General features: G+C 39.8%; 1 non-coding gene across 1 annotated transcript; it reads right to left on the bottom strand.

Annotated features, from left to right (window-relative positions):
* Positions 1 to 2578: 2578 nt before the first annotated feature.
* LOC149030166 (small nucleolar RNA R71) lies at positions 2579 to 2685 on the bottom strand. The gene has a single exon (XR_016171310.1). It is a non-coding gene; the product is annotated as a small nucleolar RNA R71 (small nucleolar RNA).
* Between the last annotated feature and the right edge of the window lie 6910 nt (positions 2686 to 9595).

Genomic DNA, 9595 nt, shown 5'->3' with positions numbered 1-9595 from the left:
TTTCGAAACTAACATTGCAAAGAGAAATTGGGCGGAAATGTGTAATTTTTCTGGTTTATCCACTTTGGGAATCAAGACTAGAAAAGTTTCATTTAGTTGTCTTCTAATTGTCCTGCAAAGGCTGATCAGGTTGTATTACAAACTAATCTACCAATGATCTCCCATGTCTTCTGATAAAAGGCAGCTTGAAATCCATTTGGACTAGGCACCTTCCAAGTCCCAATTTGATTGACAACCCTATAAACTTTGTCATCAGAGATATCTCGATCTAAGATAGAAAGCCAATCTTGATCAAGTAGGGGATAAGTATGATCAGTGAAAAGCATAGTCAGCTCTGAGTTTCCCACCAAGAACAACCCCTTAAAAAAGTTTGCACATGGCATTTGAGTAGTTTTGAATCAAAGATCCACTCATTGTCCACCCCTTTAAGGCCTTCTATTTTATTCTTTCTTCTCCTGGCTATTATAGAGATGTGAAAGTATCTAGTGTTGCAGTCACCTTGCAACAGCCCATTTTTTCTAGATTTTTGGGCCCATAGTATTTCCTCTCTCTAAAGAACTGTTTCTAGGTCAAATCTGAGCTACTGCTCCAACTTAACCAAAAAGGATTATAGGGTCCCTTAGTGAGTGATAAGCATGCATTTACCATTATTTATTTGATTTAATTCCCCATACTTATTTAATTAAAGAGAGCTAATTGAGTATTTTTTGTGTATTTTTCAGGAATAAGGAGATTTTGGATATTAGAGATAATATGAAGTAAAGTTGGCAAATATATTAGATATTGGTGGATTTTAAATCATGGCATTCAATCTTGCTGCCCAAGAAATCATGAAAAGTGAGATCTTTGCCAAATTGGAAATAGGTGGAGGTCAAAGGAACAAAATTGGTAATATATCTGAAAATCGGGTAAACAGACATACCTTCAGTATTTTGGGCATATCTCTCTCGTATGAGCTTATATTTTTATGATTCAAGATGCTATGGAACGATATTGAAAATATCTACAACTTTCTAGTTTTGAGTTTTTCCAAAATCCGAACGAATAAAGGTCGAATCTACGGGTAAAGAGAGGGGATTCATTGTGTGCGGGAGACATAAAAGAGAAGCCAGCCACAGAGAAGAAAGGAGGACGGCGAATGCGGCTCTGATCTCTCTCATTGCTGAAGAAGAAGACCACATCTCTCTCTCTCTCTCTTCCTATGTTTCATCTTTATTTTTCTTATGAACTTTGTGATAATGAGTAGCTAGTTCCTTTTCTTTGGGATGTAGATAAACCATGCTTATTTCATTAATTTGATTGTTCTATCTCTTCTAGTTGATAGTGTTTGAGTTTGGCCAAAGATGTTCTATAGCTCAGCGAACTAAGCATGCCAAGCTTCCGCGAAGGACGATAGTCTTGCGAAGATAGGGCATATCTAGGAAGACCATCCTTAATTTACTTTGAAGTGTAGAGTATATCGGTTAGGGAAAAGCATTGGGGATTCGAAATCCCAAAGATCTTCACATATTCATAGTTAATGTTTTTGCATTAATTAGTAAATTTAGTTTAAATTTAGTTTTGTTAAATTCAATCTTAGTAACTTAGCCTTTTAGTTCCCCATAGTTCGACCCCGTACTTTTTGCTTGCTAGATTAGTATAGGATTTTATATTTGATTGGTTAGCGTCACGATCAAATTTTGGCGCCGTTGCCGGGGAACCAAAGCACGGTTGCTAGGATTGATTTTTGTCAATTAGGCATAATTTTTAGAGTAATTTTAGTGTTTTTAATTTTTTATTTTTCTTTGCTTATTTAACTAATCTCTTTTTCTTTTGTTTTGTAGGTAACTGCAATAGTAGTGATTCGATAATTAGTTTAGGTTGTTATCTTTTCTTTCTTAGATATAATTGTATTTAGGACTTTTCAATTGTAATATTTGCATTAGATTGGGTTGTTTAGGTTAATTTTAAAAAATCCCCATCCCTCATATCCCACATGTGTAATTTTTGTTCGAAAGATCACGTGGATTGCGCTTCAGGTACGTCCTAAACTCTCCCTTTTGCTATAGTTATTTTCTTTTAATTTTACTTATTTAGCTTATTCTTTTTTTTATTCTTCTGTGTGTATGCATGGTCGTCGGTCCCTAAACCCTGAGTTGACTCCACTTGACTTAGAATTAGAAGAGATTTTGACCAACCTTAAAAGGCAAAAAGAACCATGGCAAACTATGAGCCTCCAATGAGGCCCTTGAGTGAGCATTTCATTCCTACGATATATACTCCGGTTTCTTGTATTAAGTTGCCTGACATAGAGGCAGCTCAATATGAGATCAAATCTAGTGTGATTCAAATGCTACCATCTTTTTACGGACTTGCCAATGAAGAGCCCTATCAGCACTTAGATGAGTTTTTAGAGGTGTCCTCCACGATTAAAATTCAAAACCTCTTAGTTGATGCTTTAATGTTATTGTTTTTCCCATTCTCCCTTAAAGATAAAGCTAAGCATTGGCTTCATTTTTTGGATAATGTTAAAATTTCCACTTGGGCAGAAATGCAATAGGAGTTCCTTAAAAAGTTCTTCCCCATTGGTCGTACCAATAGCATTAGGAGAGCAATAACAAGTTTCTCCCAACAAGAAGGAGAACAATTTCATGAGGCATGGGAAAGACTAAAAGAATTACTTCGACAGTGTCCCCACCATGCTCTTCCTAAATGGTAATTGGTTCAACGCTTTTATGATGGCCTTAGAGACCGACATAGGCAAATGGTTGATTCTTCTTGTGGTGGGACTTTCATGCACAAGAATGAGAAAGAGGCATGGGAACTCTTTGAGACCCTTAGTGAAAATTCCCAATACGATGCTTCAGCAACTAGGACTGAGATTCCACCCATTGGGCATCCAAAGAGGAGTGGTCTCTATGAGATCAATCCTACTGTTGAAATGAACACTAAGGTTGACTTGCTATCTAAAAAATTAGACTATCTCTTGTCATTAGGACAACAAACCCCATATCCACCTCCATTTAATATGCACCCAAATGCCTATAGGAATGAGCAACAACCCTCACATAATTCATCATTTGAGGATAAGGTACTAAAAACACTTAGTGGATTAGAGCAAAATACTCAATTGTTGCATTTCCATTCTCAATCCATTAACAAATTGGAAACCCAACTTGGTCAACTAGCTGATGCCATCAGTAGGAGGGAGGCTAGCCAATTACTTAGTCAACCAATAGGTAACCTTAATCATCAAATTGGGTCTGGGAAAGAACAAGTCCAACCAATTATCTCATTGTGACACATAGTGGGAAGAAATATTATTCACCTTTGTCCATTCCTAAGCCATTGCCCATCGATCTTGAGAGTCGAGAAGAGGTTAATTTGACCCATGAGACTGGTGATGATGCAAACAAGCCTAGTAAAGAGACACCACCTATGAGTATTACCCATCAATTTCCTCGTAAGGGGTTGCACATTCCAATTGTAGATGGTCCTACTCCTAAATCTTACACTCCCAAAGCCCCCTTCCCTGAAGCTCTTGAATCCTCAATTCCAGATCCTAGAAAGAATGCTAAGATGCAAGAAATGATTGATTTATTCCAACAAGTTCATATCAATCTCCCACTATTGGATACTATCAAGCAAGTCCCAGCTTATGCTAAATTCTTAAAAGATCTATGCACCCAAAAGCGTAAGTTGGAAACTCAGACTCTTAAAACTGTGCACCTAACTGAACAAGTTAGCTCTATAATTTCCAACCAACTGCCCCCTAAGCTTAAAGATCCTGGTACACCTTTAATTTCATGTGTCATTGGAGAACTATCCATAAGCAAAGCATTGCTTGATTTGGGAGCCAGTGTGAATATTTTACCCGGTTCAATTTATGATAGGTTTGGCCTAGGAGATTTGAAATCCATTGATGTGATACTACAATTAGCAGACCGCTCAATCAAACGACCTCGTGGGCTACTTAAAAGCGTTTTGGTAAAGGTTGATGATCTATATTTTCCTGTCGATTTTTTGATCCTAGATATGGATAATCCAACTACCAATAAGTTACCACTAGTCATTCTTGGACGCCCCTTTTTAGCCACTGCGAATGCTTGCATCAATTGTAGATCGGGTGTCATGGATATATCATTTGGAAATAAGAAACTTAGAGTCAACATCTTCAATGCATCCTTAAGCCCAAATAGAGATGAAGAGTGCTTTGCGAATAACCTTAGTGATGAGGAAGTGGCGGATTATACTCCAAACATGCTTATTGATGATCCCCTACAACGTTACTTGTCATCTGGAGAATCTAACCAACTTATTGAGGAAGTCAACACATTGTTGGACTCTTCCACTCCTTTGGAGCAGCCACCATTTCCAAAGAGATTTGAGCGTCTACCTCCATTAGCTGCATCTCCCCAACCCTCATCCCTCATATGTCCCCCTAAGTTGGAACTTAAACCTCTCCCTTCCAATCTAAAGTATGCATTCTTAGGGGAAAATGAAACATTGCCTGTCATTATTTCTTCTGATCTATCACCTAGGCAAGAAGACCACCTTCTAGGAGTGCTTTCTGAATTCAAGTCAGCCATTGGTTGGTCCATAGCTGATCTTAAGGGCATAGACCCTTCCATATGTATGCATAGGATATATTGTGAGTGTGACACCCAGCCCAAATCTAGCCCGAAGACCTGATCTGTTTTGGGTGAAGTCGGGTTTTGTTTAATGTTGACTTTGAAGTTTGACCATGATTTCAGTTTTACTATCTTTGAAAAATCTTAGGAAGATGTCTTTGTGGGCCATCTCAGTAGAAGATATGGTGTTTGACCCAAAACCCATGGATATTGATGATGGTGTTTCCTTATGGAAACCTTATTTGATTTGGTGTTGAACTATTTATTTGTGAAGAAGAACTTGGTTGATGGACCTAAAGCTTAGTTGGACCTGGTTTGAAGACTTCCCTCCATACTGGTAAGTAGTCGATGTATTGGAGCCCATCCAAAAATATTGAGTTTAGCCCATTAAATCCCTATTTTTGATGTTTGCGTGCATTTTGGTAATATCTGTTTTGAGGTTTTCAAAGCTTTATTTCTTTTAATTTCGTGGTAAACTTTTCCACCATGTTTCTAAACCTCTAGATAGTGTGGGATCCCTTTGACTTCCTCTTTGGACCAATCAACCAACGGTCGTTTGTCAATTCTGAAACCCTAGTAACTCTTGAACTCTTTGTGCTATTTAAAGGGGAACTCCATGTGTTTCACTCTCAATCTGTTTTAAGCCTTGGGAGGTGGGAGATCCCTAGATCCTCTCCTTCGGCGGAGATCCTCAGCCGTTCAGTTTCTTCGGGTTTCTCTTCTAAGGTTGGTATGCATTCGTTTCTTCTTTAATTCATTCTTTCTTCTCTACTTCTGATTTTCTGATCATGAGAGGGTGTTACACTACTGTAATGACCTCTTCTTTAATTCTTTTAACCCTAGAGTGAATCCCCCAATTCACTCTATGATCTTGAAGCCATATGGCGATGATCCTTGATTTTGATTCCACTTAAGCTCTTAATGATACTTTTCCTAATTTCCTACCTATCTTTATTATTGTGGGGAAGGTCTCATATTATTACCATGACCTTCCCTTGTGTCCTCATGATTGAGGAGTTGATCCATGTTTAACCTAATTAGGATTTCTAATTATTCTTTCTTCGTTCTTGTTCTTGTTTGAGATCAGGAAGAAGATGATGCATTCTTGCAACCATCTATTCCATGATCTCATTCTATTCTTTGAGATCTATGATCATCATCATGATCTTAACCCTAGCTAATAAATTCTTTGAAACCCTAATCCTTTTATGATCTTTCTGGAAACCTCTTGTAACCTTCCATGTGCGGGAAACCTCATGGGTAATGTTTCTGTTAACATAAACTAGATTTCCTATGATTTCTTGTTATTTTCTTGATAACAATCATTCCCTCTCTTTCCGTGATCATAACCTTTTCATGAGCCATATGTTATGATGAAACCCTAACCTCTTTGTTACAAACCTATTATGATTGATTTTTCGGACTATGATCTCCCCATGTCTTCATTTGGGTTTGGTTGTACTTGGTCTTCAACCCCATTGCAAGCACCCTTGTATGCAATTACTTGGGGGGTTACTAGTGCGGTTGATTAAACCGCGACCGCCTTCGCCGCCGGTTCGCTTGGGGTGCCCTCTTTTGCCCCCTGTTCGTTATAAATAGCATCCCTCGCCCTATTAACGCATTATTATGTTCGGGATTGCTATTTTGGCGATTGGCGGCGTGGAATCGTCGGATTCAACTCAGTCTGTTAATGATATAAACCTTTTCTCTTCTATTCTTGGTGATTCTGATTAAGGTAATGAATCTCCATCTGCAATTCTCTTCTTTCTAACCTCTGATTGATATGAACCCATCCCCTTTTTGTTGGTGGTTACCCATTTGATTTGTTGTATCTCCCTTTTCAATGTTCTTGATGAGTCCTGTCCGCGAATCCCGCATTTGTTTAATGGATGGATCCCATCAAGGGGATGATTTGGGTAATAAATCTTTGTTAATTCTAGGTTTCTTGTTACCCCCTTGTTCTAGACTTATTAGCTTGAAATTCGGACTAAGATCATCCCAAACGGATTGAAATCGGATGATAAAAGTCGATTTTCGGAGTTGGAAACCGTCTCAAAGGGGCGTCGCTTGTGGAGGTCGCTAACTAAGCAACCGCCACAAGCAACCGGCTGGTTTCCAGAGATCGTGTAGGTTTGATTTTGAATTGTTTTGACTCTTGACTCTTATACATTCTTGTAACCCTATGCCTAGGTGTTCTCTGTTTCAAATAAAAGTCTTATAATAGTTTTTGGATTGCAAGTTAGAGGACTTCTACTAAATTACAGGTAAGGACATGTATTCTTATTTATATGCAATTACATATACATGATGATTCGTTGTTCTATTTACTATTCTTTGATCATGTAATTTGCTGTAATTGTATAAAGTATGTGAATCTTATTGTACACTTGCTGTTTGTGGTATTCCTTGATGTACTTCATCTTTCATGATATTGCACAACTGTTCATGGTATGATAAAGAGTGTTGTAGTGTGATTGTGATGGAAGGGGTATTCCATTGGGATATCTTGGCTTGGGATATCGAAGGTCGGTGGAATGGGACACATGCCTGCTGATGTCTCCAAAGACTATCATGATTACTTGATGACATACTTAGGGAGTCTAGAATTGCATGGCTAGGTACCCCACATGCTATTACCCTTTCGGCAGGGGATTGAGCCGGGTGACCCGTGACAATGGTGACGTGACTATGTTTCATCCAACAGCGGTAACCAGTCCGTGCGGAGACTCGGTGGTCCACCGTTGGTCATGTAATGGTAGGGTTGCATATGTTAGGGTTGGGCTCATGGACGTCCAAGGAGCGGACCGGATGTCGCGAGGAATCATGAGAGCATCCGCCCCAATAATATGTGGATGACCATAGGGTTAAGGAGTGGAGTCCAACAGAGGTAGCCGGTCCGTGAGGATTCTTACTCCTAGGTTGCGAAGGATCTTGAACCGAGTTGGTTGGTGCCATAGGGGAAGTATCTGGACTTCATATAGTATGTTACCATTATGACCTTGCATTGGATTAGAAACCCCGACATGCGCCGTACTCATTGCCAATGGTCGTGGTGAGAGAGTGTTGACTTAACCCCCACCCACGGTTTTGAGAGCCGTGTGGACTTACCCCTTTGCCCGGGATCCCTCGAGGTAACCGTCCTTGCCGGATCGAGTGATGAGACTTACCCAAAGGAGGGCTGGTGTATATCTTAAAGCATGTCAGCCATTAGAGACTTGCATAGTTAGATCTTAGTAGCATTCATATTTCGCATATCATCCATATCATTTCATATGTGCATTCGTGGATTGTATTGACATATATATGAGAATTGCTTGTTCCTTACCGAGTTCGTTGGAACTCATTCCTTTCATTGTATGTATTATATAAACTGTACGATGGTTGCACACGTCGGAAGTTGGAGATGATTCGTATGAAAGAGCCTTCTCGTTTGAAGCCGATGTGGCACGAAGGATACATGGACTTGCAGAGCATGAAGCCTCCTGAAGATGAAGATTATTTAGTTATTCTTTTTGCTTCCGTTGAACTCAATATTACATTTGATTCTTGATTCTTTCCTTTGATTATTTCTTGGATATTTATTGGAGTATTTGGACTCTGTAACCCTGTTTATTAATTATTGCACTTTTCTTGCTCTTGATTATCTGTATTTGTATTTATTATTATTGATAGACTAAAACCATGGATCCTGTGACGGTTCACATCCGCGGGTTGTCGGGCGGTTAACCGGGCCTGGCGGGCGGGGTGTGACAGTGAGGATGGAGCGAAACCCCGTAGGGATCCTCAGCGTCGTCTGAATCCTAATATGAGAGAGGTGGTGAAAAATGAGGTGATTAAGTTTTTTTGGTGGGGGTTTTTTTCACCAACCCCCGATAGTGAATGGGTCAGTCCTACCCAGGTTGTCCCTAAGAAATCCGGCATTACTGTGGTTCCGAATGACAATGGTGATCTCGTCCCAACTCGTACCACTACAGGTTGGCGTGTCTGCATTGATTACCGAAAGTTGAACACAGTCACCAAAAAGGATCACTTCCCCTTGCCATTTATTGATCAGATTCTAGAGAGACTAGCCGGGCAAAGCCACTATTTTTTTCTTGATGGTTACTCTGGTTACAACCAAGTTCCCATTTGCCCTATTGACCAAGAGGAAACAACCTTCACTTGCCCCTTTGGTACATTTGCATTTAGAAGCATGCCTTTTGGATTATGTAATGCTCCAGCCACCTTTCAAAGGTGCATGATGGTCATCTTTTCTGATATGGTTGGCCAATCCTTAGAGGTTTTCATGGATGATTTCTCCGTCTTTGGATCTTCCTTTGACGAGTGTCTCAACCGGTTATCACAGGTTCTTAAAAGATGTGTGGAGACCAACCTTGTTTTAAGTTGGGAGAAGAGCCATTTTATGGTTCAAGAAGGAATTGTCCTTGGACACATAGTGTCTGCACGTGGTATTGAGGTCGATCCGGCCAAGGTTGAGGTTATTGCCAAACTACCCCCTCCCACTTCTGTTAAGCAAGTCCGATCTTTCTTAGGCCATGCTGGATTCTATAGGCGTTTCATTAAGAACTTCAGCTTGATTTCTAGACCCTTATCCAATTTACTTGCAAAGGATGCCCCTTTTACCTTTGATGAGAAATGCCTTCATGCTTTCCATACCCTTCGAGATTTATTGTCTAAAGCACCTATCTTGAAATCACCTGATTGGTATCTCCCTTTCGAGATTATGTGTGATGCATCTGATTTTTCTCTTGGTGCTATTTTGGGTCAAAAGGTAGATGGGAAACCAGTCGTTCTTTACTATGCTAGTAAGACCCTCTCAGATGCTCAGATGCATTATACTACTACTGAGAAGGAATTACTAGCAGTGGTTTTTGCCCTTGATAAGTTCCGTTCATATCTTTTGGGCTCAAAGGTGATTATCTATTCAGATCATACAGCTCTTCGGCACCTTCTCTCTAAGCCTCATGCCAAGCCAAGGCTCATCC

Source organism: Hakea prostrata, chromosome 1 (genome assembly GCF_041222555.1).
Source record: "Hakea prostrata isolate BN-2017 chromosome 1, UWA_Hpros_2, whole genome shotgun sequence".
NCBI lineage: Eukaryota > Viridiplantae > Streptophyta > Magnoliopsida > Proteales > Proteaceae > Hakea > Hakea prostrata.
This window is presented reverse-complemented; position numbering and strand designations above follow the sequence as displayed.